Here is a 20,859-nt window from a genome sequence, read left to right as displayed (position 1 = left end):
CGTAACCCCTTTAAAATGACATAACACCAAAGCAACCCAGTCATACGAGGATGGGTCGGGATTGCCACCTGTGATCTATTTATGTTAAACTCTATTCATGTTAAACTTTATTCAACAGCGTTCTTGCTTTAAGGAGTCGTCAAAACAGCATCCCCATTTGGAAGGAATAGGAGACATCAATCGAAGACTCATAGACACTGTACTAATCAATGATGGGAAGATGTTGGCTGGTAATCCTTAACCATTTATCAATAAAATTGCATTTCTTTTATTTACTTTTCAGAAAATATGATATTGTAGGAAGAGGTAATATAACTTCAACATCAACACAACTGCATGCTATTCCTTATTCTATTTTGGAAGTGTATTCTTTTCATAATGCAGCTGATGAAATACTACAATAAAATCTTCAGATTATATTGACTAATGATGTTTCTTTACTTTAAATGGCGTTGCATTGCATGGCTGATTGTGTTAAAGAGACCAAAGAAATAGTATGTTATTTCAATGATGGATTAGTATTATCATAATACTATTATGTCATGGAATTTTTGTACACATTGTGTTCTATCCCAAATGAGCCAAATTCAAAAAAACTGGCATGGAATTGGGTAAAATGGGATAACGGGGTTTAATCGGGTTACCTACGTTTTCTTATTTATGAGCATTTACTTCTCTATATGGGTTAACTACTGTAAATTCTTCAAATTCATTAAAACAGTAAGTATCCTTAAGTTTTACTATCACGATTGTTTAGTTATTTAAAAAAGTGCATGTTAAACTATATTTGTGTTTCTTTATTCAAAAAAAAAGGTATACTTGTGTTTTAACTCTAAATTTTGTTGTACAAAATATGAGAATAATCCATTCTGTTTCTAGGTTCTGTTGCGTTGGGGTTTGAATTAAGAAAATATGTCCAGGTATATTTATCCTTTTTCATTAGGGTTAAGGCTATCAAATAGCTATATAGTTTTATTTTTGTCTCAAAGTAGGTTATATATCCAGAAAAATACCAGTGTAGGTCATATACTTTCAAAAAAATTTCTAATATAGCTACATTTTGAAAGTTTATATTTTGTTTGAAATTGTCATTTGTTATGTATTGAAAAAGTCTCATATAGTGTTGTGGGAGTTGGAAAAGCAAGTTTATGTTGAAGTTATTATTGAATAATTGTTGTATGCAATAATGTGTTTTATTGTAATTAATGATTAATGATAATTTGTCTTCATATTTTTTTTTTAAAGCAAGGTAATATTATTACTCGACGAAGAAACATAAGAGTTACATAAGAGTTACAATGGGGCATGTCCCCAATGTAAGAAAACCATACACAACAATTAGCAACTAGCAACCTATAAAGCTTGCGGAGAGAGCAAACATACAATTAACCCCGATATACAAAACACGAAATTATGAACTTGTTAAGTAAGTACTAGGATCACTAATCCAACTAAAACCAATCAAATTGTCTTCCTTTTGCTCTTTGCGAAATCCACTCGAATGATTTGATTTAGATCACGTTTATTGCCACCGGAACGCTCCATCCTTTTTTGTGAAAGATTATGTTATTACGATTCTTCCAAATGTAGTAAGCGCTCACCGATTCAACCGCTTGCCAAACTTCATTACCGAATTTTGACATACGAATTGAAGGGTTCATGTGTAACACCCCGTTTTTCTAAACATGACGCTTGTGGCGTCCTACGGAGTTCAAGAATGAGTATTTGATAGTTTGGATGTAATGAGTTGACCACGTTGGACTTTGAGATGTTTTAAAAGTGAAATTGGAGTACATCAGGTAAACTGTCGAGTTTGAAGGGGGTTTGTCGCGTTCTGGTGCGTCGCGATCCGTGACAAACATGGTCAAAACGCGACAACTTCTAATGATGACTTCTGTCCTTTTATCGCGTTTAAAATAGGGATGTCGCGTATTTGTGTCGCGAAACGCGACAAGGTGTCGCGAAACGCGACAAAAGTCGCTGTAATGTCATTTTTAACCCATTTTAATGGAATCTTTTGAGGGTGTTTTGGTAATTTCACTTATGGACGGGTTTTATACCCCAAATCAGTTGCAAGGCTTATCTTATCTTCATTTTCACACACAAACACTCTCATCTTCAAACACTAGAGAGAGAGAGGAGAGAGTTTAGAGAGAGAGAACTCCATTTGGAGAAGAAGAAGAAGGGTGTTTCGGGTCAAACCTCAAGTATATAAGTTGTTCTACTCGTCAACGGCATCATTTTGGCGGTATTGGTAGGTTCTAACTCCGAGTTTCATTGTTTGATTTGAGATTCAATGTTAGGGTTTTGAGATTGTTAGTTGTAAAACTCATTTAGATGATGAAGAGGGTTTATGGAAACTTGTTATTGTTGATACTTGGCGGGTTTTGGGTTGGTTAATGATTTAACCATGTTTAAGGCTTGTAAGTGGTGTATAATCACTAGTGTTAGTGATCATAGAAGTGTTGGAACCACTTTGAGTGTATTTGGTTTGACTAATTTTGAAATGGGTCAAAATTAGGGTTTAGGTGTCAATTTGGGAAACTTTGGTGTTTAACACTTATGATTGGGGTTTAATTGGCGTATTAGGACCATTCTCACTTGTGTTAGTGATTATTGGTTAGTTTGGGCGCGGTTTGTGCTTGAAAGTGCATTTGGGCCGAATTTGCACTAGTTGTCGATTTGGGTTGGTTTGTAAATCCACCCTAATTGTATTATTTGTTATGTGATAATGGAATAGGTACGTTCTATTGGCATTTGTGGATTTTGGTTTGGCATCCATCAAGACTTCAAGGTGAGTGTTAATATACTATGTGCATATGTATGTATAGGATGGGTGCGGGTCGAGTGAAGTGATTCTCGGCTATAGAGCTCACTTCACATATAGGTGGATTTGATGAACTTGTGTATAGGTCCAATGGGCACGGTTGTGCGTTTTGGTTGACCACCTTTGGCGAGGTGCACACTTCGTGTGTACGTTATTACATGGACTTGTGATGTGGAGTTTATATAATCCCGATGGCGTGGGATTGGTATTGAGTTTCGGTTGAGTAACCCCGATGATGCGGGTTTTGATTTGGGAAGTGAATCACGTGTGGATGCGGATTCACGATGACGAGTGTAATTTGGATCATCTTATTGAGGTAGTGGTCTCGTGTAGTTCGAATTCACTAAGGCTCGTGTAGTTCGGCCAACCTCGATGTTGTTGTGGTATTGAAGATAGTAATCTCGTGTGGATGCGAATTTACTAAGGCTCGTGTAGTTCGGCCAATCTTCATTTTGGTATTTTGGTAATTGACTTTTGGTATTAGGTTAAGGGGTTAACCTTGGGCGTTTTACGCTTTATTGTTATATATATATCGTCGTATTGGTGATGTAGCTAGCCCTCCGGGTGTAGCTTGATGGCGTTGTTCATATCGTTGTTGGTGAACTTATATTGTTGATGTTATTAGCTTGTTGTATAGCGATCGTACGGTATGCTTAGATTAGCTTGCCTTTATGCTTGGATGCTCCGGTATGTGCTATTTGTTTATTATCGTGTGGCGTGTCCATTTTATGCATATATATGTATGTAGTATACTTTCACTCACTAAGCGTTAGCTTACCATCTCGTTGTTTACATTTTTATAGATTTGCATGGAGGCGGTGGCTCGGGTAAGCGTGGGGACTAGTGGACTCGCGTAGGTTGCTTTAGAAGATGTGCTTTTGGATTTATTAGGATTGGGTAGCGTATCCCCAATCATCATGCTCGGTTTTGTTGGAAATTAAATTAGTCGGGTCGTGTATGCCCGTTTGGATATTTAACTCATGCATTAAATTTTTTAAAGATTATTAAACTTACTATTGTATTAAAGATGTTTTTGGAAACATAATTGGGACCTAAATGTCAATGATATTAATGTATTATAAAGAAAAAAAATTTATGAGCCGGTTTAAATACGGGTTGGGTTGTTTCAAGTGGTATCAGAGCATGGTCTAAGAGATTTAGGCGACTTGAGATTGGTTAGTGCCTTAGCGTGTAGGTGAACTAACTAGGATTGTGACTCATGTTATGATATTACTTCTTGCGTGTTTTTATCGCGTAGAATTTTTGTTTGTATTGGTTATATCATCGAGCGAGGCGGTCGTTGTACTAACAAGTTGATACGGCGTGCGCGCGTACTAAGGACTTGCAGACATTATTACGGGTGCAAATCGTGTCTGCAAGTGATGTATGACGAGTGTTGAGCAAGATGGGGCGATGTTGCGTGTGTGGTTTTACGTTCGTGGTCTAATCGTTTTGCATTTCTTAGAATGAAGACGGAAGATTAATACAGAACGGAAGGGCTTACTCATGAAGGCGAGAATGGGTTAACGGTAAGGGTTGAAGTCGCGATCAAACACTATGTCTCGGGTTTGGCCAACGAAGTTAGGCAAGTAGTCAAGGAGACAATCGAAGGACGGGTAACCGAATTGGTCCGAGACCAAGTGACTAAAGTCGTGAGGGAAGAGTTTGAGAAGAGGTTTTCCAAACCTCGAGGTAGTGATGATGAAGAAGTACTTGCAAGGTTTGAGTCACATGGTGCTCCTGGTAAGAGGGCACGAAGTACACCTGAAGGCGTCGGGAATGTGAAGAAGAAGAGTAAGAGGGGTTACATGCCTACGTGTTATAGGTGTGGAGAAAGAGGTCATTTGGCACTAGATTGTACGGGTGTACCTTCAGGCACGATCAGGTGCTTTAATTGTCGAAAAGAGGGACACCGAAAGTCGGAGTGTTCCGAATCGTTTGACTATCGGGTTAAGAGGTTAGAGCGCGACTACATGATGGGAAGTGGGGCACGGAAGCCCAACGATGCTGCATCAAGTACTTTTAGTGTGATATTGTATGTTGTTCGTTTGCTCAAGGTTGGAGCAAGGTATCGTGATGGGTATGTTATGGAATACAAGACGGATGGATCTTGTTTTTCTTTAGCATGATGGTTGTATGAGTCTCAGTGAGACGGAGACGGACTCGACATTGACTAAATCAACAATGAGTGAGTAGTGGATTCGCGGGATACCTTTATCTCGATGATGTGGTTATGGAACGGAGTTCTAAGTGGGTGAGTTTGAACTCTCGCACGAGGATGTTCTAGTGTGTTGATATTGGACGATGCTCGTATGGATTCAGAGCTAGCGTTGAGACCTACGTTGGTCGATTGTGGTAAAAGTACGGTTTGGAATAAATTGTACTTATGGTTTTGGATTTAAATTACCGCCAAGGTGGTAATGTGGTGAATATCTTTGAGAGATAATGGACGTATTTGACGAGCAAGACGCGATCCCTCAGTTAAGGGATGTGCGTGTCGGATTCTCTTATAGAGAATTATTGTTTTGTGCCTATGTGCGATATTGGTGTTTCTTGCTCGATTGTGGTGGCGTTGTGTACACGTACGTGTGATGCATGTGCAAAGATTTTCGATGTGAGTGGAATGTTTCTAAGTATGTGTATATACTTGTTGTTTGGGATGAATGGTTAGTGTATTCCGTTAGGATTCACTATGGTGTAGCAGTGCGCGATGTTACACTACTCGTTGATTGAGGCCAAAAGAGCGTATGTGATTGGTGGGTTATGGCCGTTGACTCGGTACGCTAAACTTCACCATGGGAGTAGTGTTATATCGGTATGGTATAACGTTATCGGAATGGGAGTACCATTCCTGTGTTGAGATTTGGGAGGTGAATCACGTGTGGATGAGGATTCACGATGACACGTGTAGTTCGGTCATCTTATTGAGGAAGTGAGTCTCGTGTAGTTCGGATTCACAATGACACGTGTGGATGCGGTCATTCTATTGGGATAGTGACTCCCGTGTAGTTCGGATTCACTAGGGCGCGTGTAGTTCGGCCGATCCCGATTGTTGTACGGTGGAGGTGGTGAGTCGCGTGTGGTGCGGATTCACTAAGGTACGTGTAGTTTCGGCCAGCCTTTATGTGGTTAGTGTGGAGATCTATTGGTTATTTTATAAGCCGATGGTGGGGTCCTGAGGACCATGTTGTGTGATTAGTGATGCGATAGCCGTGTTTCGCTTACATGTTGTTACGGGTGTGACAATAGTCGATTTTGTACACCCTGGGTTTAGCGTTGCCATAGTCGTTTGGGACGCTAGCGGTTTTAGTCGTTTGCTTACGATTTTATGATAGTTGCGTATTAGCCGTGTTGCGCACTACAAGGGATGTTGAGTGGTAAGTGTTATCAGTAAGGATTCGCTTTGATTCGGTCTTCATCGGCTAGATGGTTGACTTTATTTTGATATGTGGTTGTTACTAGCGATGTACTTGGTATGGTATGCTAGGAGTTGATATCTCGGTACGAGATTGGTTGAGTTTTTCCGATATGTGGAATTGAGCAAGTATTAGTGCTCGGATTGTGGAATTGTTAAACCGCTGGTGACGATTTAGTTGTTAAAGGTGGCTCTTTGAGAGGAATTGCCTAGAGGAGTTGGAAGAATACATGGTGATTCTGTAGTGACCCGAACTTTTCCATGTTTATATATATTAAATGATATTGTTTTTTACATGATTAAGTGTTTCCGACATGTTAAGCAATCAAAATTGTTAAGACTTGATTATTTGAAATGAGTTTCATGTAGACAATTGACCACCCAAGTTGACCGGCGATTCACGAACGTTAAAACTTGTAAAAACAACACTTACATGTAACGACTAACGATGACTTAACGACTCAGTTAAAATGTATATACATGTAGTGTATTTAGATGTATTAATATACTTTTGAAAGACTTCAAGACATATATCAAAACACCCATACTTAACGAAAATGGGTACAGTTACATTCCCATTCTTTTTTTCATCAAGAATTCTAGTCGTATTCATACCCGTATTATACACAGCTTCTAGACGTACTTACTATGGGTATATACCAATAGGAACTAGCATGAGATTCCACTCTTGATTATGTCATGCATGGCTAATCAATTTTAACTTCTACCATGAACTAGTCAACTAACTAGAACTCCTTTTAACCCCACTCATTAATCACCACTTACCACTCATCATTCACTCCATTTCACTTCCAATTCTCTTTCTAATTCTCTCTCAACACACACACACACACACACACACACACACACACACTTATGAACGAATTTTGCCAGTAGCTAATCATCATCTTCATCAAAAATTACTTCAAGAATCAAGCTATAATCATCTTAGGAAGAACACTTCAAGAACACTTCGAAAATCCTTTCAAGTTTACTAGTTTACATCCAAGCTTTCTAATCCATTTCAAGTAATCATCTAAGATCAAGAAACATTTGTTATTTACAGTAGGTTATCTTTCTTATTCAAGGTAATATTCATATTCAAACTTTGATTCAATTTCTATAACTATAAACTATCTTAATTCGAGTAAAAATCTTACTTGAACTTGTTTTTGTGTCATGATCCTACTTCAAGAACTTTCAAGCCATCCAAGATCCTTTGAAGCTAGATCATTTCTTGTCACTTCCAGTAGGTTTACCTACTAAACTTGAGGTAGTAATGATGTTCATAACATCATTCGATTCATATATATAAAACTATCTTATTCGAAGGTTTAAACTCGTAATCACTAGAACATAGTTTAGTTAATTCTAAACTTGTTCGCAAACAAAAGTTAATCCTTCTAACTTAACTTTTAAAATCAACTAAACACATGTTCTATATCTATATGATATGCTAACTTAATGATTTGAAACCGGAAAACACGAAAAACACCGTAAAACCGGATATACGCCGTCGTAGTAACACCGCGGGCTGTTTTTGGTTAGTTAATTAAAAACTATGGTAAACTTTGATTTAAAAGTTGTTCTTATGGAAAAATGATTTTTCTTATGAACATGAAACTATATCCAAAAATCATGGTTAAACTCAAAGTGGAAGTATGTTTTTCAAAATGGTCATCTAGACGTCGTTTTTTCGACTGAAATGACTACCTTTACAAAAATGACTTGTAACTTATATTTTCGACTATAAACCTATACTTTTTCTGTTTAGATTCATAAAATAGAGTTCAATATGAAACCATGGCAATTTGATTCACTCAAAACGGATTTAAAACGAAGAAGTTATGGGTAAAACAAGATTGGATTTTTTTTTATTGTTGTAGCTACGGGAAATATTGTAATAATTCTATACAAATCATAACTTAACAAACTTATATTGTATTATTCATGTATTCTAATATATATTATGTAATCTTGGGATATCATAGACACGTATACAATGTTTTGACATATCATATCGACCCATCTATATAATATATTTTGGAACAACCATAGACACTATATGCAGTAATGTTGGAGTTAGCTATACAGGGTTGAGGTTGATTCCAAAATAATATATATAGTTTGAGTTGTGATCTAGCCTGAGGCTTGTATACACTGGGTCGTGGATTGATCCAAGATAATTTATATTTATTTATTTCTGTACATCTAACTGTGGACAACTAGCTGTAGGTTACTAACGAGGACTGCTGACTTAACAAACTCAAATCATTAAAAAGTAATAAAAAATGTTGTAAATATATTTTGATCATACTTTGATGTATATGTACATATTTGTATAGGTTCGTGAATCGACCAGTGGCCAAGTCTTACTTCCCGACGAAGTAAAAATCTGTGAAAGTGAGTTATAGTCCCACTTTTAAAATCTAATATTTTGGGATGAGAATACATGCAACTTTATAAATGTTTTACGAAATAGGCACAAGTAAATGAAACTACATTATATGGGTGTATGATCAAAGCCGAATATGCCCTTTTTTAGCTTGGTAGCCTAAGAATTTGAGAACAGACCCCCAAATTGACTCGAATCCTAAAGATAGATCTATCGGGCCCAACAAGCCCCATTCTGGAATTTGGAATGCTTTAGTACTTCGAAATTATCATGTCCGATGGGTGTCCCGAAATGATGGGGATATTCTATATGCATCTTGTTAATGTCGGTTACCAGGTGTTCACTTTATGAATGATTTTTATCTCTATGTATGTGATGTATTGAAATATGAAATCTTGTGGTCTATTATTATGATTTGATAATATATAGGTTAAACCTATAACTCACCAACATTTTTGTTGACGTTTTAAGCATGTTTATTCTCAGGTGATTATTAAGAGCTTCCGCTGTTGCATACTAAAATAAGGACATGATTTGGAGTCCATGCTTGTATGATATTGTGTAAAAACTGCATTCAAGAAACTTATTTTTGATGTAATATATTCTTATTGTAAACCATTATGTAATGGTCTTGTGTAAACAGTATATTTTAGATTATCATTATTTGATAATCTACGTAATGCTTTTTAAACCTTTATCGATAAAATAAAGGTTATGGTTGTTTTAAAAATGAATGCAGTCTTTGAAAAACGTCTCATATAGAGGTCAAAACCTCACGACGAAATCAATTAATATGGAACGTTTATAATCAATATGAACGGGACATTTCTGTTGGTATCAGAGCGTTGGTCTTAGAGAACTAGAAAATTGCATTAGTGTGTCTTACCGAGTTTGTTAGGATACATTAGTGAGTCTGGACTTCGACCGTGTTTTCTTTAAAAAAAAACGATTGCTTAACACTTTTGTTGGAAACTATATATTATTAACATGTAAATATTATGTGATATATTAACCTCTTGATGTGTTTGATATTGTGTGATAGATGTCTACCACTAGTACAAATCCCATCGATTCACCTAATAATAATGAAGAGTCGAATATATATTGGGAAGATTCACAAATTCCCGAAGAAGAACCGGAAGAGGAGGAATCGGAAGAGGAGGAACCGGAAGAAGAAGAACCGGAAGAGGAGGAATCGGAAGAGGAGGAACCAGAAGAAGAAGAGGTTCCGGAGGAAGAAATATCGATACCTACAGTAATTCGATTAAACAAAAGAAAATCCTCAACCAACGGACCAAAGTTAATAATGGTCAATGGTGTTTCCGCCGAGGAAGCAAAATATTGGGAAGATTACCAATTTTCCGATGAATCGGATCCCGATGAGGATTTTGATGATGTTATAGAAATTACCTCGACCTAATTTAATAAAGCTTTTGAAAATAATAAGGGAAAAGGTATAAAAATAGAGAAACCCGATTCCAACCCCGATGAACTTTATATGTATCGGCAACATCCGTATTTCATAAAATGTAACAATGACCCGGGAACCTCTAAACCACCAGGTTTTTCTAAACCATTGTGGAAAACGACGGCTCGTATTAGAGGAACACCATATATTCCTAGAAAATTAGGAAAACGAACCAAGTCTGAAGAAGAAGAAACCAGTGATTCAGATTAGAGGGTTGTAATCATGTTGTGTATTATATGTATTGTAGTGTGGTTGTACTTTTATGTTCTATGTAAAAATTGCTTGTATTGTTTGTTAATTATCTTTTACGAATCTAATCCTTGTCTATTTTACAGTATAAAAACAAAATGGACGTTAAGGGTAGACAACCGAATATTTTAGAAGACCTACCAGAGGATATGATTGAGGAAATCTTGTCTAGAGTCGGTCAGAGTTCATCAGCACATTTAGTTATGGCGAAATTAACTTGTCAAACATTTGAAAGACTTTCCAGAAATGCCTTAGTTTATAAAAGGCTTTCCTTTGATAGGTGGGGTATATCACATTGGGGATACCGTAAGCTACACCGTGTTTTCTTTAAAGCGTTAAATGCGGGGAACCCAAATGCAATTTTACGCTACGGGTTACGAACCTATTTTGACTCAACATATCCCAATATAGGATTTCGTGAGTTAGAAAAAGCTTCTAACATGCAACATAAAGAAGCATGTTATACTTACGGGTTAGTGATGTTCGCTTCTTATCAAAGTGAGAAAAAGAATATCGGGTTACAACTTTTAAATAAAACCTTCCCACAAGTGACGGACTCAGTAGTTGGGGTAAGAAACAAGGTTTTTAGATTGCTACGAGGCTGTTGGGCACTACGAAACCCTCGTCCTTTTGACGACATTACAACATGCTGCCTAGCCAATGGTCATAACGGTTACTTTCCACAAGACCAAGGATGGGAAGTCGTCTTAGTAAAACCTGAATGCATGACTTGTTTCTGGACTTATGAATTACGTGTCTTTATTTCCTTTGCTGAACAACTTGCGTATTAACTAGGTTTATCTTCAAAACTGTTCTGTATCAAAGTGTACTATATTTCATGTTATATGTAATATAGCGAAGTTGTAAGTTTGAACAATATTTGTATGTGATATATTATTAAAATCAGTTTTTCATATGGAATTGTAGTAGTTGAATTGTATATTAGCTACTAAGTATGAACTTAACGGGTAGGTAGTACCCGAATTTAAACTTATAAAACGCTAATATGAAGAAAAAGCTTTTATAAATAAGTTCATATAATGCTACGAGATACTATTGACTACTCTTAAATTCTATATGATTAACTCAATTCTTTTGGCTATTTTTGAAGGAAATGGCACCGGCGACTCGTCAGAATTTGAACATGAGCGAGGAAGACTTCTGTGTTTTCCTTGCAGAAAACATAGCCGTAGTACAGGCTGCGATGCAAAATAACAATAACTCTGGATCTATCAGTAGAACTAATTCCACAAGAAATCGTGTAGGATGCACCTACAAAGAATTCACTGCCTGCAAACCTTTGGAATTTGATGGAACCGAAGGACCAATTGGATTGAAACGGTGGACCGAGAAAGTCGAATCGGTGTTTGCCATAAGTAAGTGTACTGAAGAGGACAAAGTTAAGTATGCTACACATACCTTCACAGGTACTGCGTTAACGTGGTGGAACACCTATCTTGAACAGGTAGGACAAAATGCTGCTTACGCACTACCGTGATCGGCATTCAAGCATTTGATGAACGAGCAGTATCGTCCTAGAAACGAAGTCAATAAGCTCAAGGTAGAGCTTAAAGAGTTACGAACACAAGGGTTCGACATTACCACATATGAACGACGATTCACAGAGTTATGCCTATTATGTCCAGGAACGTTCGAAGATGAAGAAGAGAAGATCGACGCGTTTATAAAAGGGTTACCAGTAAGGATTCAAGAAGATGTGAGTTCACACGAGCCCACTTCCATACAAAAGGCAAGTCGAATGGCTCAAAAACTCATAAATCAGATTGAGGGAAGAATTAAAGAACAGGCGGCCGAAGAAGACAACACGAAACAACTCAAGAGAAAGTGGGAAGAAACCAGTGACAAGGGTCACCAATACAACAACAACAACAACAATTACAACCACAACCACAACAACAATCGCAACAATAACCACAATCCTAACAATAACTACAACAAACGTCCCAACAACAACAACTACAACAACCATTCCAACAACAATAACAATCCCAACAACAACCTCAATAACAACAACGGCAACAAAAACCAAAAATGCCAAAGGTGTGAAGAGTACCACCAGAATGGGTTCTGCACGACATTTTGCACCAAGTGTAAAAGAACTGGCGATGGTGCGAAAAAGTGTGAGGTCTACGGACCAAAGTTTAACAGAACTAAAGGAACAAATAGTGGCGAAACAAGTAATGCCGCCTTTGTTTGTTATGGATGTGGAAAACCGGGCCACATTAGAAGTAATTGCCCGAATCAGGGGAATACTAATGGGTAGGGCCGCGGAAGAGTTTTTAATATTAATACGGCAGAAGCACAGGAAGACCCATAGCTTGTTACGGGTACGTTTCTTATTGATAATAAATTTGCTTATGTTTTATTTGATTCGGGTGCGGATAGAAGCTATATGAGTATAGATTTTTGTGCTAAGTTAAGTTGCCCATTGACGACTTTGGATAGTAAATTTTTACTCGAATTAGCAAACGGTAAATTAATTTCAGCAGATAATATATGTCGGGATAGAGAAATTAAACTGGGTGATGAAACGTTTAAAATTGATTTAATACCAGTCGATTTAGGGAGTTTTGATGTAATAATTGGCATGGACTGGTTGAAGAAGGTGAGAGCAGAGGTCGTTTGTTACAAAAATGCGATTCGCATTATGCGTGAAAAGGGAAAACCTTTAATGGTGTACGGAGAAAAGAACAATGCGAAATTAAATCTTATTAGTAGTTTGAAGGCACAAAAACTAATAAGAAAAGGTTGTTACGTCATTCTAGCACACATCAAGGAAGTTAAACCTGAAGAAATGAACATCAGTGATGTTCCCGTCGCAAAAGAATTTCCCGATGTGTTTCCGAAAGAATTACCGGGATTACCCCCATATCGATCCGTTGAATTTCAAATAGACCTTGTACCAGGAGCTGCACCAATAGCTCGTGCTCCATACAGACTCGCACCCAGCGAAATGAAAGAATTTCAAAGTCAGTTACAGGAACTTTTAGAGTGTGGTTTCATTCGACCAAGCACATCACCAATGGGAGCTCCTGTTTTGTTTGTCAAGAAGAAGGATGGTACATTTAGGTTATGTATCGACTACCGAGAGTTGAACAAACTTACCATCAAGAACCGCTACCCACTACCGAGAATCGACGACTTATTTAATCAACTACAAGGCTCGTCGGTTTATTCGAAGATTGATTTACGTTCTGGGTATCATCAAATGCGGGTGAAGGAGGATGATATTCCAAAGACTGCTTTTAGGACGCGTTACGGTCATTACGAGTTTATGGTTATGCCGTTTGGGTTGACTAACGCACCAGCTGTGTTCATGGACCTCATGAACCGAGTGTGTGGACCATACCTTGATAAGTTTGTCATTGTTTTCATCGATGACATACTTATTTACTCAAAGAATGACCAAGAACATGAAGAATATTTGAGAAAAGTGCTAGAGTTGTTAAGAAAGGAAAAACTGTACGCTAAGTTTTCAAAGTGTGTATTTTGGTTGGAAGAAGTTCAATTCCTCGGTCACATAGTGAACAAAGAAGGTATTCAGGTGGATCCAGCAAAGATTGAAACCGTTGAAAAGTGGGAAACCCCGAAAACTCCGAAGCACATACGCCAATTTTTAGGGCTGGCTGGTTATTACAGGAGATTCATCCAAGATTTTTCCAAAATAGCAAAACCCTTGACTGCATTAACGCATAAAGGGAAGAAATTTGAATGGAAGGATGAACAAGAGAAAGCGTTTCAATTATTGAAGAAAAAGTTAACTACGGCACCTATATTGTCATTACCTGAAGGGAATGATGATTTTGTGATATATTGTGACGCCTCAAAGCAAGGTCTCGGTTGTGTATTAATGTAACGAACGAAGGTAATTGCTTATGCGTCTAGACAATTGAAGATTCACGAGCAGAATTATACGACGCATGATTTGGAATTAGGTGCGGTTGTTTTTGCATTAAAGACTTGGAGACACTACTTATATGGGGTCAAAAGTATTATATATACCGACCACAAAAGTCTTCAACACATATTTAATCAGAAACAACTGAATATGAGACAGCGTAGGTGGATTGAATTGTTGAATGATTACGACTTTGAGATTCGTTACCACCTGGGAAAGGCAAATGTAGTAGCCGACGCCTTGAGCAGAAAGGACAGAGAACCTATTCGAGTAAAATCTATGAATATAATGATTCACACTAACCTTACTACTCAAATAAAGGAGGCGCAACAAGGAGTTTTAAAAGAGGGAAACTTAAGGGATGAAATACCCAAAGGATCGGAGAAACATCTTAATATTCGGGAAGACGGAACCCGGTATAGGGCTGAAAGAATTTGGGTACCAAAATTTGGAGATATGAGAGAAATGGTACTTAGAGAAGCTCATAAAACCAGATACTCAATACATTCAGGAACGGGGAAGATGTACAAGGATCTCAAGAAACATTTTTGGTGGCCGGGTATGAAAGCCGATGTTGCTAAATACGTAGGAGAATGTTTGACGTGTTCTAAGGTCAAAGCGGAGCATCAGAAACCATCAGGTCTACTTCAACAACCCGAAATCCCGGAATGGAATTGGGAAAACATTACCATGGATTTCATCACTAAATTGCCAAGGACTGCAAGTGGTTTTGATACTATTTGGGTAATAGTTGATCGTCTCACCAAATCAGCACACTTCCTGCCAATAAGAGAAGATGACAAGTTGGAGAAGTTAGCACGACTGTATTTGAAGGAAGTCGTCTCCAGACATGGAATACCAATCTCTATTATCTCTGATAGGGATGACAGATTTATTTCAAGATTCTGGCAGACATTACAGCAAGCATTAGGAACTCGTCTAGACATGAGTACTGCCTATCATCCACAAATTGATGGGCAGAGTGAAAGGACGATACAAACGCTTGAAGACATGCTACGGGCCTGTGTTATTGATTTCGGAAATAGTTGGGATCGACACCTTCCGTTAGCAGAATTTTCCTACGACAACAGCTACCATTCAAGCATTGAGATGGCGCCGTTTGAAGCACTTTATGGTAGAAAGTGCAGGTCTCCGATTTGTTGGAGTGAAGTGGGGGATAGACAGATTACGGGTCCGGAGATAATACAAGAAACTACCGAGAAGATCATCCAAATTCAACAACGGTTTAAAACTGCCCAAAGTCGACAAAAGAGTTACGCTGACATTAAAAGAAAAGATATAGAATTTGAAATTGGAGAGATGGTCATGCTTAAAGTTGCACCTTGGAAAGGCGTTGTTCGATTTGGTAAACGAGGGAAATTAAATCCAAGGTATATTGGACCATTCAAGATTATTGATCGTGTCGGACCAGTAGCTTACCGACTTGAGTTACCTCAACAACTCGCGGTTGTACATAACACTTTCCACGTCTCGAATTTGAAGAAATGTTTTGCTAAAGAATATCTCACTATTCCGTTAGACGAAATTCAAATCAAAGAAAAACTTCAATTCATCGAAGAACCAGTCGAAATAATGGATCGTGAGGTTAAAAGACTTAAGCAAAACAAGATACCAATTGTTAAGGTTCGATGGAATGCTCGTAGAGGACCTGAGTTCACCTGGGAACAAGAAGATCAGATGAAGAAGAAATACCCGCACTTATTTCCAGAAGATACGTCAACACCTCCAACTACTTAAAATTTCGGGACGAAATTTATTTAACGGGTAGGTACTGTAGTGACCCGAACTTTTCCATGTTTATATATATTAAATGATATTGATTTTTACATGATTAAGTGTTTCCGACATGTTAAGAAATCGAACTTGTTAAGACTTGATTATTTGAAATGAGTTTCATGTAGACAATTGACCACCCAAGTTGACCGGCGATTCACGAACGTTAAAACTTGTAAAAACGACATGACGATATATATATGAATATACATATACTTAACATGAGATATGATAAGTAAGTATCTCCATAAGTATATTAACAATGAGTTATATACATAAAAACAAGACTACTAACTTAAGGATTTCGAAACGAGACATATATGTAACGATTATCGTTGTAACGACATTTAAGTGTATATATATATATCATATTAAGATATGTTAATATATGTTAATATATCATAATATCATGATAATATAATAATTTAACATCTCATTAGATATAGTAAACAATGGGTTAACAACATTAAATGAGATCGTTAACTTAAAGGTTTCAAAACAACACTTACATGTAACGACTAACGATGACTTAACGACTCAGTTAAAATGTATATACATGTAGTGTATTTAGATGTATTAATATACTTTTGGAAGACTTCAAGACATATATCAAAATACCCATACTTAACGAAAATGGGTACAGTTACATTCCCATTCTTTTTTTTCATCAAGAATTCTAGTCGTATTCATACCCGTATTATACACAGCTTCTAGACGTACTTACTATGGGTATATACCAATAGAAACTAGCATGGGATTCCACTCTTGATTATGTCATGCATGGCTAATCAATTTTAACTTCTACCATGAACTAGTCAACTAACTAGAACTCCTTTTAACCCCACTCACTACTCACCACTTACCACTTACCACTCATCATTCACTCCATTTCACTTCCAATTCTCTTTCTAATTCTCTCTCAACACACACACACACACACACACACACACACACACACACACACACTCTTATGAACGAATTTTGTCAGTAGCTAATCATCATCTTCATCAAAAATTACTTCAAGAATCAAGCTATAATCATCTTAGGAAGAACACTTCAAGAACACTTCGAAAATCCTTTCAAGTTTACTAGTTTACATCCAAGCTTTCTAATCCATTCCAAGTAATCATCTAAGATCAAGAAACCTTTGTTATTTACAGTAGGTTATCTTTCTTATTCAAGGTAATATTCATATTCAAACTTTGATTCAATTTCTATAACTATAAACTATCTTAATTCGAGTAAAAATCTTACTTGAACTTGTTTTTGTGTCATGATCCTACTTCAAGAACTTTCAAGCCATCCAAGATCCTTTGAAGCTAGATCATTTCTTGTCACTTCCAGTAGGTTTACCTACTAAACTTGAGGTAGTAATGATGTTCATAACATCATTCGATTCATATATATAAAACTATCTTATTCGAAGGTTTAAACTCGTAATCACTAGAACATAGTTTAGTTAATTCTAAATTTGTTCGCAAATAAAAGTTAATCCTTCTAACTTGACTTTTAAAATCAACTAAACACATGTTCTATATCTATATGATATGTAACTTAATGATTTGAAACCGGAAAACACGAAAAACACCGTAAAACCGGATATACGCCGTCGTAGTAACACCGCGGGCTGTTTTGGGTTAGTTAATTAAAAACTATGGTAAACTTTGATATAAAAGTTGTTCTTCTGGGAAAATGATTTTTCTTATGAACATGAAACTATATCCAAAAATCATGGTTAAACTCAAAGTGGAAGTATGTTTTCCAAAATGGTCATCTTGACGTCGTTTTTTCGACTGAAATGACTACCTTTACAAAAACGACTTGTAACTTATATTTCCGACTATAAACCTATACTTTTTCTGAAATGTCCCGTTCTTATTGATTAAAAACATTCCATATTAATTGATTTTGTTGCGAGGTTTTGACCTCTATATGAGACGTTTTTCAAAGACTGCATTCATTTTAAAACAAACCATAGCCTTTATTTCATCAATAAAGGTTTAAAAAGCTTTACGTAGATTATCAAATAATGATAATCTAAAATATTCTGTTTACACACGACCATTACATAATGGTTTACAATAAAAATATGTTACAACAAAATAAGTTTCTTAAATGCAGTTTTTACACAATATCATACAAGCATGGACTCCAAATCTCGTCCTTATTTAAGTATGCGACAGCGGAAGCTCTTAATAATCACCTGAGAATAAACATGCTTAAAACGTCAACAAAAATGTTGGTGAGTTATAGGTTTAACCTATATATATCAAATCGTAACAATAGACCACAAGATTTCATATTTCAATACACATCCCATACATAGAGATAAAAATCATTCATATGGTGAACACCTGGTAACCGACATTAACAAGATGCATATATAAGAATATCCCCATCATTCCGGGACACCCTTCGGATATGATATAAATTTCGAAGTACTAAAGCATCCGGTACTTTGGATGGGGTTTGTTAGGCCCAATAGATCTATCTTTAAGATTCGTGTCAATTAGGGTGTCTATTCCCTAATTCTTAGATTACCAGACTTAATAAAAAGGGGCATATTCGATTTCGATAATTCAACCATAGAATGTAGTTTCACGTACTTGTGTCTATTTTGTAAATCATTTATAAAACCTGCATGTATTCTCATCCCAAAAATATTAGATTTTAAAAGTGGGACTATAACTCACTTTCACAGATTTTTACTTCGTCGGAAAGTAAGACTTGGCCACTGGTTGATTCACGAACCTATCACAATATATACATATATATCAAAGTATGTTCAAAATATATTTACAACACTTTTAATATATTTTGATGTTTTAAGTTTATTAAGTCAGCTGTCCTCGTTAGTAACCTACAACTAGTTGTCCACAGTTAGATATACAGAAATAAATCGATAAATATTATCTTGAATCAATCCACGACCCAGTGTATACGTATCTCAGTATTGATCACAACTCAAACTATACATATTTTGGAATCAACCTCAACCCTGTATAGCTAACTCCAACATTCACATATAGAGTGTCTATGGTTGTTCCGAAATATATATAGATGTGTCGACATGATAGGTCAAAACATTGTATACGTGTCTATGGTATCTCAAGATTACATAATATACAATACAAGTTGATTAAGTTATGGTTGGAATAGATTTGTTACCAATTTTCACGTAGCTAAAATGAGAAAAATTATCCAATCTTGTTTTATCCATAACTTCTTCATTTTAAATCCGTTTTGAGTGAATCAAATTGCTATGGTTTCATATTGAACTCTATTTTATGAATCTAAACAGAAAAAGTATAGGTTTATAGTCAGAAAAATAAGTTACAAGTCATTTTTGTAAAGGTAGTCATTTCAGTCGAAAGAACGACGTCTAGATGACCATTTTAGAAAACATACTTCCACTTTGAGTTTAACCATAATTTTTGGATATAGTTTCATATTCATAATAAAAATCATTTTCTCAGAATAACAACTTTTAAATCAAAGTTTATCATAGTTTTTAATTAACTAACCCAAAACAGCCCGCGGTGTTACTACGACGGCGTAAATCCAGTTTTACGGTGTTTTTCGTGTTTCCAGGTTTTAAATCATTAAGTTAGCATATCATATAGATATAGAACATGTGATTTAGTTAATTTTAAAAGTCAAGTTAGAAGGATTAACTTTTGTTTGCGAACAAGTTTAGAATTAACTAAACTATGTTCTAGTGATTACGAGTTTAAACCTTCGAATAAGATAGTTTTATATATATGAATCGAATGATGTTATGAACATCATTACTACCTCAAGTTTAGTAGGTAAACCTACTGGAAGTGACAAGAAATGATCTAGCTTCAAAGGATCTTGGATGGCTTGAAAGTTCTTGAAGTAGGATCATGACACAAAAACAAGTTCAAGTAAAATTTTTACTCGAATTAAGATAGTTTATAGTTATAGAAATTGAATCAAAGTTTGAATATGAATATTACCTTGAATAATAAAGATAACCTACTGTATATAACAAATGTTTCTTGATCTTATATGATTACTTGGAATGGATTAGAAAGCTTGGAAGTAAATTAGTAAACTTGAAGGGATTTTTGAAGTGTTCTTGAAGTGTTCTTCCTATGATGATTATAGCTTGATTCTTGAAGTGATTTTTGATGAAGATGATGATTAACTACTGGAAAAATACGTTCATAATAGTGTGTGTGTGTTGAGAGAGAATTAGAAAGAGAATTGGAAGTGAAATGGAGTGAATGATGAGTGGTAATTGGTGAGTGGTGAGTGGGGTTAAAAGGAGTTCTAGTTAGTTGACTAGCTCATGGTAGAAGTTAAAATTGATTAGTAATACATGACATAATCAAGAGTGGAATCCCATGCTAGTTCCTATTGGTATATACCTATAGTAAGTACGTTTTGAAGCTGTGTATAATACGGGTAAGAATACGACTAGAATTCTTGATGAAAGAAAAGAATGGGAAAGTAACTGTAACCATTTTCGTTAAGTATGAGTGTTTTGATATATGTCTTGAAGTCTTCCAAAAGTATTTTAATACATCTAAATACACTACATGTATATACATTTTAACTGAGTCGTTAATTCATCGTTAGTCGTTACATGTAAGTGTTGTTTTGAAACCTTTAAGTTAACGATCTCAATTAATGTTGTTAACCCATTGTTTATTATATCTAATGAGATGTTAAATTATTATATTATCATGATATTATGATATATTAATATATCTTAATATGATATATATACATTTAAATGTCATTACAACGATAATCGTTACATATA

Source organism: Rutidosis leptorrhynchoides, chromosome 1 (assembly GCF_046630445.1).
Source record: "Rutidosis leptorrhynchoides isolate AG116_Rl617_1_P2 chromosome 1, CSIRO_AGI_Rlap_v1, whole genome shotgun sequence".
Classification (NCBI taxonomy): Eukaryota; Viridiplantae; Streptophyta; class Magnoliopsida; order Asterales; family Asteraceae; genus Rutidosis; species Rutidosis leptorrhynchoides.
Note: the sequence above shows the minus strand (reverse complement) of the source record.